This window comes from Galendromus occidentalis, unplaced genomic scaffold (assembly GCF_000255335.2).
Source record: "Galendromus occidentalis unplaced genomic scaffold, Mocc_1.1 scf7180000076384, whole genome shotgun sequence".
Classification (NCBI taxonomy): domain Eukaryota; kingdom Metazoa; phylum Arthropoda; class Arachnida; order Mesostigmata; family Phytoseiidae; genus Galendromus; species Galendromus occidentalis.
In genome coordinates, this window is record NW_003804373.1 from 54,014 (window position 1) to 71,719 (window position 17,706).

Below are 17,706 nucleotides of genomic sequence, written 5' to 3' on the forward strand. Positions count from 1 at the left end.
GTATCTGAAAACGCCGTGACGAAGCCGCTCTAGCGGTGGAGGGGGGCGTCGGTCAATGATATAACTCTAGAATCAATCCACATCCTCGACCAGGGCTCGGAAGCACTATTCCATTCGATGTCAATGACGTCGAGAATAGACTGTACGTCTCTAGTGGTAATATTCAACCGGGCTTGGGGGATCTCATCCACATTATTCGCGCGAATTGTCCCCACATTCTGATTGTTGTGAGAACATCTCGGGCAGGATGTTCATCGAATCGATGACGAGTTCGGAATTAGTTAGCAATTAGCGGATCACGCCATTTATGAGCAAGTATTCAAAAAAGAACGGTAGCAGCTGGAAACCCAATCGAACGATTGTCTGTCGACGAAGTAAGAAACAACAAGCCGGGGACGCGGACGAACTAGCAATGAAGCATGAGAGCTAACAGCCATCCTGTCAGTAAGCCGGTCAGTTGGCTAATTGAACATACTTCATTGCTGAATCATACAGACATCTCCGAGAGCTCTCTCTTATCGGAGGATATTCACCCGAAGAACACTGATGGTCACTCCCGTTTCCTCGACATTCGTTCCTCACCGGAACACTGAGAGCGTTCATGACGTGATATGTACCTCGGATTTCGTCTACCTCCGTCCCCGATGGCGGAGTGGAAATGATTGAATGGATCCTCTCTCTATTTTGAGCTCTCAAGCTGAGGTCAAGACGGCCAGAAGGATAGGTTTCGTCTCGCAATTCAGGCTGACGGCAGTCATGGGCTCCCCCGGTGATTAATTCATAGTAATCCCAACTTTCCGTATCATCCTCATGGATGGAAGAAGTTTTTTCTCATCAGCTCCATCGAGTGGTTTCTTTTCATCATTGCCTCCGTCGGGCTCAGCGACCTGTGGGTCTCGATGTAAGGTGGATTCGCAAGGAGAGAGTCCCCTGTGCAAACAGCGTTTTGGCACTGGCTCACGCCTAGCTGCTTGAGAACGGTACCAGATGTCGCAACGACGATGAGACCGGAAGTTGTGCGATGAGGTGCTAAATCCAATCGATCCGCCCGAAGATCGAGACTATGGTAGAAATATAGCCGTCCAGATGTACTCTGGATTCCAGCACGGTGCCGATCTCGCCCGTGCTTCGCTGAATCGGAGTGTTTTCCGATAGCCTGAACGATCGGACACGGCTCATATATGGAATTAATATTGTGCAAATAGGCACACCTGTTGGAACGGGCCTATTACACCCCATGCTCGGTCGAACGGAGTGGTGCGCTCGATAAACAAAGCCCATGCTTGTACCCGATTCGGATGGGTAGCTAGCACCTACACCTTCAATCGCTCGGTCCCTCCATCTAGTCTCACTAGCCGTATATTGGCACCCTCTGGATTTCAGGGGTATGAGGGAGTCACCATCTCCTTTCGCTCATGTTTGTGGCGAGAACATAAGATATGGTTCTTCCATCACGAGTGTTTTGCTCAGATCCATGAGCCCGTGAGTGACTTCCGCGGCGAAAATCCATTACTCTCTTGATACCAGGAGCTAATTTCCGGCAGGCCACAAGCAATTGGAAGAGCCACAAAACATTGCTGACGAACCGCATCGGCGGAAGATAGTCCCGATGATTCTCTCACTTTCGGGGTGACTCAATAAATGTGCTCCGAGATTACGATACGAAATTTTCTATCGGTTCTCGTACACGCTCGATCTGATCAATAGGTTACTTCTTTCTGCTCGTTCCGCGATGGGTCTCCCTCGGAAAATCATGACCAGCGGAGTATAAGATTTCACGTGAGTCCTAACAGATCATCGAGTTAGAGCTGAGCGTCGGCATCCGGTTCCGATTCAGGGAACAGCCAGAGAAATGATCATTCCGTTCCGTGCTTCCTCGGAGGGAGCGCATTGGATATATACGTTCCCTTCAATCACAGTCGATCCAAGTGAAGTTTGGATAGACTCATCGGATTGACGGTGCGAGCTTTCCTTGCGTAGAGGATGAACATCTCGAGCGCGCAAGTATCCTTGAGACGCGCTTTGCTCGCGCGATGCTGAAATCCGCTCACTCAGTCAGACGCAGATATTGTAGAGAAGGGCTCCGAATCGGCTTTTTTCTCCTCAGATTCGAGGCGGGCTCCTGATATCAGAGCCTGGCTGTCGGTGGCTAGGTAGACAGCAAGCAAACGACGCCGCATGATGTTATCGATATCGGAACCACAAATGGCAACCGGATGTCGATTCAGAAGTCATCGTCTAGCATCGTAGTTTCGCAACGATCAGTTCACAGAGTGCATCGCCATATTGGGCCGACATCAAGTCGTGCAAAAGGAAAATTCGGCGGCGACAAGTCTTTCCCGTCTGCCTGTCAACCTATATCTGCTAAATAGAGTTTCGCATCAGGATTCGGTTTTCAGCGGGATTCACAGGACTCTAAGGAGTTCCGCTGGATAATAAGGTAATTTGGCGTTTCCTCGACCGGAAAACTAGAATACTATGCTGTGTCTGAGTGAGTAGTAGAGAAGAACACTCGCATGACGGGAGCAAAGATGAAAGCAGCGGGCGCGAGCAAGCCTCTTCACTCACATGTATGATAGAAACGGATAGGCCCGAGCGAATATCATCATCGCGACTCGAATCTATAGGTCGGAAAAACAGCGAGTGTACTCGGAGCTTTTTGCGATGCCGCATTCAATGCTTACCCGAGTCGCCTGCCGCCGAATTAACGGAAGTCGCTTTATTGTTGATTGCGAGAACGATGTGGGAAGAAAAGCTCGGGGGTACCTGAGTAGCGAAAAATCCCCATCCTAGGAGGAAAGCTATGCGCCATTGAGGATCTGAGTACGATTACGGCTATAAAAAATATTTTGTGTTTTGTCTCGCTTTTCCCAACGAGAACAGAGCGCGGGAAGAGGAGGACATCAGGCGACTCGTGTCACAGACTACGTATCCGTTATACACACACGAAACTGACCGAGCGAACAGGAAAATGATTGTAAAAAAAACATAGATCGAAAAACAAGCTCGAATACATCCCTCGATGCCGCTGTGTACCGAAATGTGTCGATCGAGGGAACCTTTATGCTGCGCCAGTACAGAATATTTTTTTCTGCTGATAGCTTCTGTCGAATTGGCACTCTACACTCGTCAGTAGGGCTCAAAATTCCGAGTGAAATGCAGTTCTCGCATAATTCGAATTCCTTCCCGCTCGAAATGCATACATATACCGAAACTTCGCTGCATATAATGCATATGTATCCCGAATCGTAATGACTTCCCAGGTATAGCGCAAACCATCAAGCTCGGTAGGCCATCGGCGCCCTTCGACGGCTTCGCAACGAAACCAAAGGGATGTTCCTTTCGCCAAGCTTGGCGTTCTTCGGTGAGACGTTGATAAAGTAATGACTATCATACGCTCCGAAATCATCGTCTTCTTGCGCCATAGAGTGCCCGACTGAGTAGGACAACGGAGTCCGTGTATAGCCTCGTGTTTTTCAGAACTCCCCATATGACCGATTTTTTCGAGCCCTCCATACGAGCCCGAGTCTGACCGGGGTCCGAGTCCCGATAATGGCCATCGCGAAGATTCCAGACGAGCTCCCGAATGAACGCAACCACGTCGTCGACGCTCAACGGAATATGCATACGAACATCCATATGTACGCATGCATGCATATAGGTATGTCTCACGGAAATGAGCGCTCGACGATCTTTGCGTCGCGGCGCATCATCTGGCGGCCTCTGGGCCTCAGCGCGAAGCCTGCCGTTCGTTAACAGCAGCGTTCAGAGGGGTGCTTCGGAAAAGGCCAACCCTTCCTCCTCCGCATATTGTTCAGTGCCCGAGCATGAAGATAGACTGCGATGAGCCGCTTCATCAATTTCCACTCCCGGCCTTCCCTGGTTTCGATTTGCCCCCTCTTGAGAAGAAGTTGGTTTGTCCATCAAGGGTGGGACAGGAGCTGTGACGGACTACCTAGCTCTGATTTTGTGTTGACTCAGAGCTCGCTCAGTGGGTATGAATCGACTCTTAGTCGGAAACGATGTAAATCGTTCGGGTTCAACTTAAATGGTCAAACGTGCCCGAACACTGGAGAGAGCATGAGTGTCTACTCCGCTCCTCTTATGATCAGTGTGTGAGGTTGAATAAGGCACTTAATAATCTCCGTGTCTCTAACCCCCCCGAACAAGAGGGTGAACCGAATCGATACATATATATTTCTCCCTCTCACGGCGTAAGTTGAACGGATACACTGGCGCTTATTTCGCTTATTCACTCCCTCCTCCCATCTGGAGTCTTCTCGGACGAAACCACTTTTCCTCCCAGCTGTAACGGCAGCAGGTTCGAATTCGAAGAGAGTGCAACGTATGCTCGTTCGAGTCGGAACCGTAAGCGTGGTGTCAAATCGAATAAGCTGGAGGTTTCTAGATTTTCTAGATTCAGATGATGGAATCGAAGCTCCGGTAAGTCGCGCATTCAGCGGGCTTTCGAAGAGTCCCGCAGAAAGTCGTAGATATGTTAGGAGTATCCCTCATTCGCCGCACCATCGGGGTAGCCGCCCGGAGTAGAGTCGGAGCAATGAGTCTCAGGAGTATTGAATATGTATGGCGAATATTTATAATAACGAGTCGCATCAATCTTCGAGAATTTTGAAGAGATCTCCACAGAAAAGCAATGCGCTGCAGCGGTGGGAGGCTTGCTTTGCACAGCCGCGATGGTGTGTCGGGCGGCCAGAACGTTGATGTATCAATCCTAGGGTCGAGTGAGCACCGAGTGACGCGACTCTTCGAGATGGAAGAGGCCTCCAGCAGCGTCTTCGATGGCCTTGGAAGAAAGTATCGGAAGGATAAGCTGATTCTGCCCCTTCTTCCGAGGGTACTACGGGTTCTGTAATACAGAAGGCGTCTGCGTCGCCCGCTCGCAGGGGTCAACGCTAATCAGCAGGGCCGTATTCTCTCGGCGGCATTACCATCGCATGCCGACTAAAGAATGAACATGGAACCACGCAGCAAATATCAAAACACATATTCGCTCGGAAGGACCCAGGAATGGAGCAGCCCCTACACTACGACGACGCTCTCCCTTGCCCCATCCTGGCTCTATCCGTCCTCAGTCGACGGCGAGCACCCGATGCCAGTAGAAGATATCTCGAAAGTGCATGACCCTTGTGGGTGCACGTGCCGTAATTAGCGCAGCACCGAAAACGCATCACCTTGAGCGCAGATCTGGTGGCGAGCCGGCCGCCGGGCGGGATGTGGGAACGCGAGCGATTCAGGAACCGCCACATGACAACGCAGAGGGTTCTGATCCCCACGGACAGAAATTCTAGTGGCGTATTTTGGCCTGGGGATTCCCGTCCGAACAGTCGATCGATCCGATCATGCAAGCTGTCGGCGATATCTTCCGCTGTCTACATTGTCTGGGTTGGATCGGATTGTCAACTTTCTGGGAATGACGCCAAACATCTCTCGAAGGATACGAAAGACTCCTCGAGCTGTCTCGTGTGCGAACGAGTTCTCCCCGGATGAGACTCATTCGCCTTCGCGGAACTGCGGGCATCCCGGGTAGGCGGAGATGTAGGAAATGAGGATGATTACATGATGAAGTACGGAATCTTCTTGAGTTTCCGGAGCTCCAACCATCGGTCGAGTGTTCCAGTCAACTCGGAATCGGATCCCTTTCTTGGGTACCTCCCTGGTTCTATGCCTCAATCGATGCGTGGAGCCGCAAGTCGAGTGACCTCTTCGTCCTCAGCTTTGACGTTCAAGAAACGGATATCATGTCTTATCAATAGACTTCCCATTTCAGAGGACACGTCCTTTTCCTTCTATCTGTCCTCTTCCCGCGACCATCAAGAGAAGGTCCGTTTTTGCTGTTCGAACTAGTCGATCATGTCTTTGAATGCATTTCGCGCATAGAAATCGATATTTTCGGGCAGCAGACCGGGGAACGGCTCAGGGCAGTGGTTTCCAGCATCCAGACTCGCACGGCTCCTCAGAGAGAGCAACGTGAAGTCGCGCCCCTGGTCGAGGCAGAGAAAAGGGACACGATTGATAGTTAAGAATGGAACGGTGTTTCTATGATCAAGACCCTCGAATCTCTTTGTGAAATGGATGTAGGCCGCTGATGTTCATGGCAATATTGTGTCTCCATAGTCTCCAATGGTGTCGATTCTCTCTCAAACGTTGCTCGGAATTTCTCATCAACTCATTATGGGAGAGTCGAGAATCCATCCTCTGGAAAATCCCCAAGATGCTTCCCTGGGCTCCCCTGTCATCCTCTCTGAGCTCCCTTAAGGGTGCCGATTCCTGAATCGAGCTACCGCCCTATGGCGGCATACGATGCCCGCATTTGGGAAGTTGAGAGTCAGAATGACTCGCGTGACAGAGTCGCTCGAAATGAAAAGATCAAAGGTGTTCTCCCTAATCATTCTGATGTTCGATTTTGCTGGAGGAAATCTTGGATGAAGACCCCAATAATTCAGATCATACGTACAAAATGACTTAGTAGCATTCCGAAGTCTTCAACTGCGCGATTCCCTCCATCGCAAAGGTAAATAGATCTTTCTCGCTGCACGAAAGTCTCGTGTCCGACAAGCGACATCGCGTGTCACAAGAAATGATCAGATTCATGTCGATCCAATTCAATTCTCGCATATTCTTCGTCGAAAACAAGACCTTCTCTATCGGGAAGGCTTCCTCATTCAAATGCTCTTATGCTGAGCTTATATCAAGATAACTTCAGCCATCGCCGCTCTCCTTGTCCGCTTTCTGCCAAGCTGTCCGCCGGACGAGTGTTCTCTTTTCGCCGAAAAAATGTCCTCTTATTTGGGAGGTCCACTTATCAAGCAATCGTCTATCCATTCCGTTCTTCCCGACAGCTTTGGGCCAGAGGAGATGTTCCGATTTCGCTTCGAGATCACAGTGCTTCCCTCGTTCACTTTCTAACAAACGGTAACGCTGGGGTTGACTGCAGTTCTAGTTAGGGCGGATCTCTGCTTCTATCCATGCGGGCTCCTGGCAGGCCGTCAGGCGAACTCGCTGGCTTGCCAGCCAGCTGAGTTTGTCTTACTGGCCGGGGGCATTCCTATCAGCGAGCATTGGCCGTAGGCCCGGCCCTCTCGCTCCCCATGGCCCACTAGTCCCGCCGCACTCGTCGCCCCAGGCGGAGTCTGAATTATATTTAGCTCGCGAAGATGAATTCCACGGTGGAAAAAATTCTGGAGCATGCAGGCGGCTGACTGTAGCCCCCGCAGCAGGTATCTCCCGCGCCCATCGGTGAGCACGAATCAATGTGTGTAAGGGAGCTCAACGAGGTCCGATTCGACAGCACGCAGAAACTCGCGCAAAACCGAATTTACGAAGCCGCAACGCCGCTCAATTTGCTGACTGAATGAATCTGCCATTGAATAGAAGACGGAATGATAAATTCATTTTGCCCATATTCTGAGATTTCATACGTGGTTTGAAATGCTCGCTGCGCCTCATTTTTATTGTGAGTTTCATCTGAGCAACGAGAAGGAAGTTTCAGCAGAAGATGCCCGGAGGCTCTGTGTCCTCCTTTGTGCCACGAATGTTCGCTCAATGTCTGTTCATCGGTGAGTCTGTCTGTACGTCTGTCTATCTATCTTTCTATCTATCTATCTAGCCAATCGCTCGTCTCTTCGCCTGTCAGTCTGTTTGTCTGTGATTTCAACTGTGCGTTCACCGGTTCATTTGTCCGGCCGTCTGGCCCATCTACCTGTTTTTGTGTCTCATCCGGAGAATACTCAATGAATAGTTCGACTGTGAGCAGGAGCTTTTCCCACTATCCGCTGCAAGATATTCGTTGAGCTAGGCGTCTTTCGAATCCAGGTAGTGTTCATCAACGTTTCCGGATCGAAATCACATGCTCGGACTTGAACCGATTTAGCGTCGGCTTCGAGTGCTAGCGCCTGAGGTATGAACGCCTTGAATTCTGGGAAAATGGGAAAACGTCGACTTGCAGAGTCAGTCAGTCAGTCAGCCATCCAAGTAGTCAGGGGAAAAAGCAGCAGCATGACGAAAATGATGATGCTGCTGCTGCTGCTGCTGCTGCTCGATCCCTCGAGTCTGCGGGTGGCGTTAGCTCCTCTCCCGGAGGCGGGCCCTGCGGCGAAGCGACCACCCCAACAAGGAGCGAGCGAGGAGCACAAAGGACAACTCCAGTCAGGAGAATATCTTGCGTCCTGCTGCTGCCGGTTCTCCCAAGTTGATGTCTTTGAAGCCGCTGATGGTGATAATGGTGCCGTTGCAGCTGCTGCTGCCTTTTTGAAACGTCACTGAGCAAACCACCGACGGTTTGCGAGTTTGTCATCTTTCTCGTGAGCAAGTGTGCCGGTTGGAACCCTTGGCCGGAATGACCGATTTTCCGTCGATGCTGTGGAGGGAGTGAAATTCCCCGGATCACGTCGGATCGCCACAGCTCTGCTGTCCCGACTTTTGCACTTCCGAACTCAGAATGCCTGAACTCGGAGACCGAATGCATCTGTTACAATATACGCCGATGGTGAGCCCTCATCTTTTTTCGTGAGACTATTTTCTAGCGAGGCAGAAACGGCGACCTGTGTCGGGGTATTCTGTGGAGTAACCGTCGTCGGAGGCAGGGGGATCGCGCAATGTACAATAGATGCTAAAATTGCTTCGCTCTACGCTCTATGTAGTCGAGCTGTTTCGCATCCGCAGACACCTCTCTCATAGGAATCGGAATCACGCGTAATGACAACCACTAAATGTGGAAGAGTCGACAGAGAAAAGGAATCGTTCTGATTTAATAACGGGTTGCTGCCGCAGATACGAGCGAGTCGAATGAGCGATTTCAGTACATAAAACATGAAGACAGCTGAGTTTGTCCAAATTGCTGCCTATCGTCGTTTCTAGTCGAATCGGCCTGAACAATCGAACATTAGAGGAAACGCCGAATGTCAAACTGTGGGAAAACGCTTCTGATGAGGGCCTGCCGCTACCTGCCAGCACAATAAATAGAGCATCTACGAGATGCGAGTATTCCGAAACTTAATTTTCGCTCTGCCCGATCCATTTCGACCATATGTGGAGTGAGCGGGTCTCCGAAGCGAACGAACATGGCAGTAGCCGAGGCTCCGGAAAAAGCGTAAGCCGCGAGCGAGATTATCTAGAGTCTAGAGTCTAGATAGATGAATACAACACTCCGAGAGTTCCCACAAGCGATGGACATGAATGCATGAAGCTGATCGCCTCGCCAATTAAAGCAGAGAAATAGACCGGATCACGCATTTGGTGATGTACGGAGACACGGAGACGCTCACACAGACTGATACAGCTCAGCAGGAATACACGCGCGCAGAATGGGCGCGTCTTCTTCCCGTTTCATCTCGATCTGGCGTTGATGTACAATTGGAATGAAAGCAAAGCCAGAATCGGAACGAGTGAGCGGGGATCGAGGATCGGGACGCTGCCAGGGACAGTGTATTTAAAATGAGCATTTTGATCGAACGATTTCGCAGAATGCACAGCTTGCCTACCGAGTAACGTCATGTCAGTTTTCTGGAATCGATTGGACCCGACTTTCGGGGAAACCCGTTTCGCCACTAAGCTTTACCCATTCAATGTTCATCTCAAGTCACTCAGGTGTCACGATACGGCCATCGATCGCGTAGAAGATACCGTCGACATTTCGAGACTGTCGTCAACGATTCCTCTCGAGTCCGAATCGGGGAACCTTAGTTTGACGTGTCGCCGGATCAGCGGCCGTCCCCGCCACGAGAGCCCTTGGCGCCCTCATAGTGATGCACATACTTACACAAGCTGTTCCCGGACCGGGTCGTGGGCCCGAATTCGGCGTCGACCGCGGGCTCGAATCCGGCGTCAATCGTGGCGGCGAGACACCGTTTTGCACGGCTATCGAACGATCTGCGTGGATTGCGAAAAGCGCTATCGAGGGACTGGTTGTGGGGTATTTGGAAGAAAGAGTTCCCTATAGAATTGAGAGTTGGGAAGGCGTTCTTCTCGTTTTGAAACAGAGAAATCGGAATTCGCCGGAAATGGTGCTGACTCGGAGCAAAATATCTCTATTAGATGTTTCGTCTCGCTGAATCGACTCGAGCTCATCGCGAAGAGAGCAAGATAGCTCTAAACGTCGAATTCAAGGATGTTCAATCATCTTCTGTTCCTGAGGTTGTCTTCCTGTGCGCTTGCCCTTCCTCTTTCTCTTTAACTGATGATGTCTTTTGCCGATCGAGCGACAGGGACAGACACGTAGACGGATCGTTTGACGGACCAATTTTGACGGACGCCGATATGCCGATCGAGCGCAGGCGGCGCGCAGGAAGAGTTCTCTCATGTTTCGCTTGAACGCGAGCCAGCTCGGATGACTCGAAGAAGTACGAGCATAAATTTATTGATCACTAGAAGGGACCGCTGCGGTCATCTACCGAGCTTTTCGCTCAGACGAAACGCCTCTTGTCCAAAGTTAGCTGCTCCCCAGCTGACCAAGCAGCTTCACCTTAAAGTGAGGAAATTGATTGTTTTCGTATCTACTTCACCATCGAGGCATCGGCGCTCTTCTGTCGATGCTTCCCGATGCGCCGTGAGTGTACCCGTTCTTGACAACAAGCAAACAATTGACTGACTATTGGGTCCCTACATCCCGTATATACATATGTAGCATGTTGATGAATTAATCTGGGGCATCGGCTCCGTCAGCCTGGTTCTGATGGGTACACACCAGGAACCTACTGTTGATAGAGGTGAGTTCTACCCGGGAGCTGGACCCTGTGACGATCCTCGCCGGCCCCAGCGCCTCATCCACTCCGGGCTGGAGAGAATCGAGATTCCCCGGACACCCTTTATGGATCCAGCCAAATCGCGAGACCACCTGCTTTCTGGAGACTCCGCTCCACTCGAATCCGAGATATCATTTCAGCTTACCGTAAGAACTTCTCCCAAGACACGGCAAGTCCGTATTTCAGGCAATCAGAGACGCGTCGACGGAACAAGCCTCATTTTCCCGAGCTGCCACAGTGGCTGTTGATTTCCGCGCTTTAATTGAATGACTCTTACGCTATCACTGTGTGAAGCGCCTCCTTATCTAGCCGATCTGCTAGCTCCAGCATCTGAATCTGTCGTCGCCGAGATATTTGTCTGAGCTCCCGCTAGTCGTCGAACTCGGTCTGCTCCCGATATGAGGAATATTTCCCCCAAGAGGACGAGGCTCGGGGATCTTTATGACCGTACACTCGAAGTCTCAATGCTTCTGGCAAAATCGCCGACATTCCTCGCCTCGAGTTCCGAGACTTTTTCTCTATAGCATCGCTCTTCACAAGAACGTCGAGACTCGGGAATGGAGCAGATGAGACACTATTTCACGTTTCCGACGAAGCACGAGACCGGGCCAGTGAAACGCTCCGAAGTCCCACGGCGGGCGACACCAGCTTCCGAAACGTGGATTGATCCGGCTCCTTCGTATACGACGACGGTTCTGATTCCATACAGATATGCATGCATCGGTCATTCTGGCCTCCTCGGCGATGACGGGCACATTCTCCGTGCCGGAGCCGAGAAGTAGACAAAGCATAACAGGACTTGTCTCGCTCATATCGCAAGTCTGATTTAGCATGCCGACCATGATCTCGCTTCTACCACCTATATACATTGTATACCAATTGAAGTCCCGCATCGAGCGGACTATGGTGCGCCGAGTACGCTTCTGAAGTGTTATCAGTTATCATATTGTAGAAGCCGTTCCGGAAGGTGACTCAGTCGAGTAGGCATGGTATGCCCCGCTCTCAGAATTCTGTACTGGACATTATGCAGCAGTTTTCATCACGCTGTTTCGGAGCTCGAAAAGAATCCGTTATCTCATCTTCGTTGCCCCGGTCGACATTGGGACGGGTCTAGAATCATTGGAAGGACCATAGACGGAGGCACCAGCGTTCGAAATCTCGTCCTAGGATCCGATGAGTCGTGGTTGGGGGTCGATCTCGCGGCGGTCCGTGGCCGTGAGCATTCGTTGGATTGCGGGGCGTGTTCCGACAGAAAGTCTATGAGAGCCCGAAAAGGCCGCTACGGAAGTCGAGCCCAGGTCATAGTTATATCCGATCGAGAGCGCCCATTTTCCGAGCGAATCGATGTATGAAGGAAGATGGTACTCGTGACCCATTCGAGCTCCTGACCTCCCGGGGAGCTTCACTGATTTATTGAGTCTATTGCCGTTCGATTATCAGAAAGATGTTTATTACGTCGTGTTAAATGCAGAGCATTTCGGCGTGCGCTCCGATACTCTTCATTGGTCATGATGGATGCACGTTATAAATAACAAGCAGACATTTTCGAAGCAGATGATCGCTAGTCGAGGAGAAGGTCGCTCGTAACTTCTTATAAGTATTACGGCTGTTCAAGAATTTTGAAAATTATTCCCTGATCGCGGGACGATATACGGTGGCGTGGTTCGAGCCATGATAAATTTCTACGCGCAAGTGGCGGGATCCTCCGCTGTCGAGTTCAATCGATTCAATGTCATGAGTTTTTCATCGATCTCGGTCGGGCGTCACGCAAAATCTGTGCCGGGAAATCGTGAGTTCCGACCGCAAGGCGTTCATGCCAAACGTGCAGGATCGCAGGGATTATCCGACGACTGCAATGACCAGCTACGACGAATGGCAGCTTTCGATGCAGGTTCTAACGTACGAAGGAGGCCCGCGTACAAGCGAATAAACCGCCGAATGAGGCGATCCTCATGCCGTACATGGGAATAAATCATATGAATAGGGGAAATGAGGAAGGTGCTCTGTATGCGCCTCTCCTCGGGAAGGAGCTCCGGCTCACGCGACTTTTGCCAAATAGAGTGTCCCTCGCCCGCAGTCCGTCCGATGAAGAATTCTCCTCACGACCGACCCGACGCCGGCGTCAGAGACTCCCCCAAGTGATCGAATGTGCACCTTGACAGTGCTGTACACCTGAGCCGGGAACTCTTTCGATAACCAGCGATTGTGTGTAGTAATCCCCAAGAACATTCCCCGATGCTCGATCATGGGACTGAAGATGACGCGCTCCACTCGCTCTTACGGGTGATTGGGATCCGGGCTCACTGCTCAATACTTCACACAGTCAGGCCGCGACAATCTGGTATGAAGTATCGCAGTTAATGCCTGTTTGTCTTTGCCCCACTGTGAGCCCCGACAGGCCGAACTATGCTTCCATTCGTTTCAAGTCGATGGTACAATGGATCAATGAGAAAATATCTGATACACAAATTCCTTAAGATGTACGCCACAAAACCGTCAACAGGGAGAAAAAGCTCATGCTCTGAATCGTGACTTCGACGAGGCGATCCGGGAGACCGTCATTGGCCGTTAATAAAGTTTTCAGCTAATGATCGTGTTCCCCACGAATCCTCCACCTCATCGAGCTGAAATTTTAGGGCGACTATCATGGATTCTTCTAATCTTCACCAGAAATACGCAAGTAATTTCGGTCAATCCTCGTGCGAATGTTCAAATGCGGCGTCGGCGGATCCCATCGCGGCTCTGGTCGCTCTGATCGAGGGTGAAACCCTGCTGGTTTCATGAATATTCCCGTCGAGCCCAGGTATAATCATTGGATAAACATGATCCCGCTACTAAGTGCGTGTGTAGTGTTGGCGTAATAGGTGAGACATTCGCGGTCTCGGAGCTTGCGAGGGTTCGAGTTGCGATTACAGGGACGTCTTCGGTAGATCAGCCACGGATGAAGAGAGCGAACGATTCGTCGTCCTGCTCCAGAGTTTTTCCCTGTCGGCAAAGATTGCCCGAACTCGCGAGTCGAGCCACCGCACTGGCGCGAGTGAACATCGCAAGCTAGTGTTCGGATCTCGTTTGACGAAATGGGCAATATTCCTGATCAGAAAGTTCGATCATATTGGAGGCATGTCGCTGGCCACCCTCCACACCCACATGAACACTAGCTCAGACAGCAACGTTTCGCGCTCCGTGGTTCCCATTTCACTCTCAAGTCTTGGCGTTGACTTCTTCAGCCTTCGAGCGCCAAATGAGATATATCCTTATGAAATTCGAGATTCCGGAGAGAGAACCATAGAAGCTAACTTTAAATCGTGGAGCGTTCAAGCTCTTCAACGCTTGTCCCTCACCGACACGCTCGACTGATTTCGTGAAGCCTGTTCAGCTCCATCCACGACTATGAGGACGCGACCTGCTCTGAACAAAGACGATGCTCAGCGCCGAAGCGTTTCGCGTCTTATCCACAAGCAGAATGATAGCCCGCGGATATGATATGATAGCAATAATATTATGAATCACAACCGTTTCAATTGGAGAGGAGGGACCGAGACGTAGAAATAAGATATCGCAAAGTTCCTCTTGCCCCGTGGAAGAAGCAGCGAGCGGGTGGACGCGCGGTCATTGTTCTCTCTTCTGGAAGGCGGATCTTTCGCAAATGCCGATAAGTGAACGAACTAAGGTCGAGCCAACGCAGCATTTCCTTCTCTATTCCAAAAGCCGAAAGATTAAAATATCGATTGGAATATTCGAGCAAGAAAAGCATTCGGCACGAACTCCCTCCTTATTTCACTTTTTTTTCTGTGAGCAGAAAATCGCCGTGGTCGTCACTCTCTCCCGAGCAACTCTCAGTGAGGGGAGCTGCCGAAAGTCGCTCGTTTGAGGGAACGGCGTCGGGTGGAGAGCGCTCGAAACAACGGCACAACCGGTAAATGCTCAACCAGTCCACAAAGGAAGGAGTCAGGATTCCGGCATCGGAAGCGAAGGTGGCTCCACATTGCTAAAGCTCGATGGTAGCGGGAGCGATACAGGGAAGGCGCGGGTTTTCCGTCTCGTTGTGTCTTGTCTTCATTTTCTCTCTCCCTCCATTGATCAGTGGCTTCCTGCCAAAAGTTGTTTTAGCTGCTGCTGCTGCAGCAGCCGCTCCGATGAGTTCCCGCTTTCAGCGAAGAGCAAGTCCCTCTTTCTCGATCAATTGCTGTTGTTCGCTAGCCGGTCCCCCGAGCAGCCGCCCGATGCCGATGGCGGCGTCCTCGTCGTCATCACTGCCGTCGTCACCGTCTTCGTCTTCGTCGTTTTTCCATTTCCATCTATGCCAGCGAATGTTTCAGGGCTTGTTGCTCGCCTAAGTGTCGATCTGAGAGTCCGGCCTCAGGGCATGCGCGAACAAGGCCGCATCCACACGCGGTCCCGTTAACGTGGCGCTCTGTGCAGAAGGGCGGCCAGGAAGGAGAAGTCACTCGATGTCATCGTTCCTCACATGCCCAGTTCCATCCTTGGAATTCATTGTCGGTCGAGCAAGGCTTCTCCGATGAGTTCATAATAATCAGATGAATGCTCTGGAATTCGACGTCGTATGCTCGATCACTCGGACTTTCGTCTTTGTTCGAGAGTCGAAAGACGCGGAACTCCAGATCATTCGTCGTTGACTGTACTCGAGATCTGATTCGCCGGGCGGAACTCCCGGCATTCCTCATTTATCGTGGCGACCGCGGTCATTGATCGCGCCCCGTTGAGCGGCACTTGAATGGGACCCTGGAATCGATTCCAATACGCGCCGATTCCCGGAACTCACGGGTCCTGTATTTTCCGAGACGTTCGAGCAGGCCGGCAAGGACATACATATGAGTTGATTCCACGGGCAGATTCGATGCACGCGGGCTCCTTCATCGGGATCAAGAGACTTTTTGGGACAAGGTGATGACTGTGCAAAGCGAGGAGCTAGGGCACCGTGCAAGACACTACACAAATGAGGCTGAAAATCTTGGATTCGAGCGCAGAGGATTGAATGAGGCTTGCAGTAGCTCGTGAAGGGTCTGAAAATCGGAGCACCGTGTCTGGCTTCTCGGTAGCCTTCGTGCAGAAGCTAGTCGAAGTTGACTATTAGTATGACTTTTGATAGACGACAGATCGTCGCGACGTCTCCCGGTTGTGCCAAAGGAATCGAGATTCTCACCGAGCAGCCGGCGGGGGAACTGCTAACTGAGTATTGAAAATTTAAATGGAGCTGGTCACCTTTTCTCTCTGTTCACATGCCGAATGTTATCGGAAGACGAGTTAGCACGATATACCGTCGTGATCTCTCGCGGAGGATACCCGGTGCCATCTCTTCAGTGGAGCGAGATTGGTCAATGTTCATTCGATGTGTAGAAGATTGCATGAATCCTCATTTTCGGCTCGAATCACCAGACTGCTGAATAACGAGCGGGAAGAAGGAAGGGTGGCTCCTCCAAAAACGAAAATACGGATCCGGCTGCCGCTCGATGCATCGGCCGGCCGGCCGGCCGGCAAGCCCCTCTGTCTTTCCGTTCATGCGTCCGTTTCTCGTTCTGACAGCTCGCTGGCCATTGCGGTGTTCATTCAGTCGGTAAGCAGCACACAATATGACACTTATTATTGTCGTTGGTGCAACAACGGCGGCGGCGGCGACGGTGCTTATTTATGTTATCGCCGCTCCAGACGGACAAATTGCGCAGCCTCACGGAATCTCCGACGAGAACTGATCTATCTAAAAATCCTAACAGCTCGCTGTCACTGTGACTCGCGTAAGCTAACCGTTGTCGGTGGCAGTGGCATCGGCATGCCTCGGATTTGTGTCCCGCTCGCTCGCTTGCTCCCTCCGAGTGGCGCTCACGCCAGACAGAGAAAACAGCAAGCCAACCGAGCCGTCCGGGAGCGAGGCGAGCTAGCACTGAGCTTCTTTGCGCCCGCCATCACTGAAGTCCATCACAGCGCCACGATCTAATTGTGGAGCATCGGCGGCGGTAAAGGCGGCAGTAGCAGCGGCAGAACGATCGAGAAGAAGAAAACGGAGAAGACGAAGAAAACAACGATGACGACGACGTCGACGACCAAGACCTGTTCCTCGTCGCTTCGCATCCACTAGCAGTCCCCAAGACACCGCTAATAATTTGGTCCGATGCGAATGAGCCTCGACTACCAAAAATGCGAGTTCGAACCCGCTCGACGCGAGGTTTTCTCAACTATCTGAATTCTACTCGGTTGAGATTCCCGGTTCCTCGTCAATGATGTCTAAGGGCTGGAGGGTTCATCTTCTGTTAGGAGCAAAAATGACTTCGACGGCGCAGCGTTGCCTCAGAGACACCCTCGAGAGATTCTCGGCGATTCCCAACACGAGAGGGACCGGGAGAGATTGAGAAGCGGTTCGTGGTCAAGCTCGGAAGTGGAAAATGAGATTCCGATCCGCTGTCACCCAGCTGATCACTCATGGCTCTCGCCGAGGAGAGCTGCTCGGACAAAGTCTCTCCTTCAAAAATCCGCTGGTTTTAATGAGAATCTCTCCTTTCAGTTGGCTCACAACCTCAATGAGGCGAGGGTAAGCGAAGAAAAATTCTTTTGAGCTATTCCCGACTTGGTTTGATGACGTATTCTCGGGAAGCAATTTCGATGGTAGAGGAAAATGTGCCCGATCCCAGAGTCTTCCGAATGGAAGTGGTTTTGGAAACTGAGGGGAATAATGGAATCAGCGTTGCGAACTTGAATATATCGTGGTTTCTCATTGCGAAGCCTATTCTCCGACGACAGCAATTACCTCAGAAGATAAAGGTCGCGCTCCCTTGCTGATGAGGCTTTCTACGCTTATCTACACTTTGAAGTGGAGTTTTGTAGTTGAGTGATGGGAAGTTGAACGTGTTTCCTTTTACCCATCTCAATCCTCTTGCCTGACGCTTAAAACTCGCCGCCCTACGCCTTAAGACAAACATGTGCACGCGAGCGG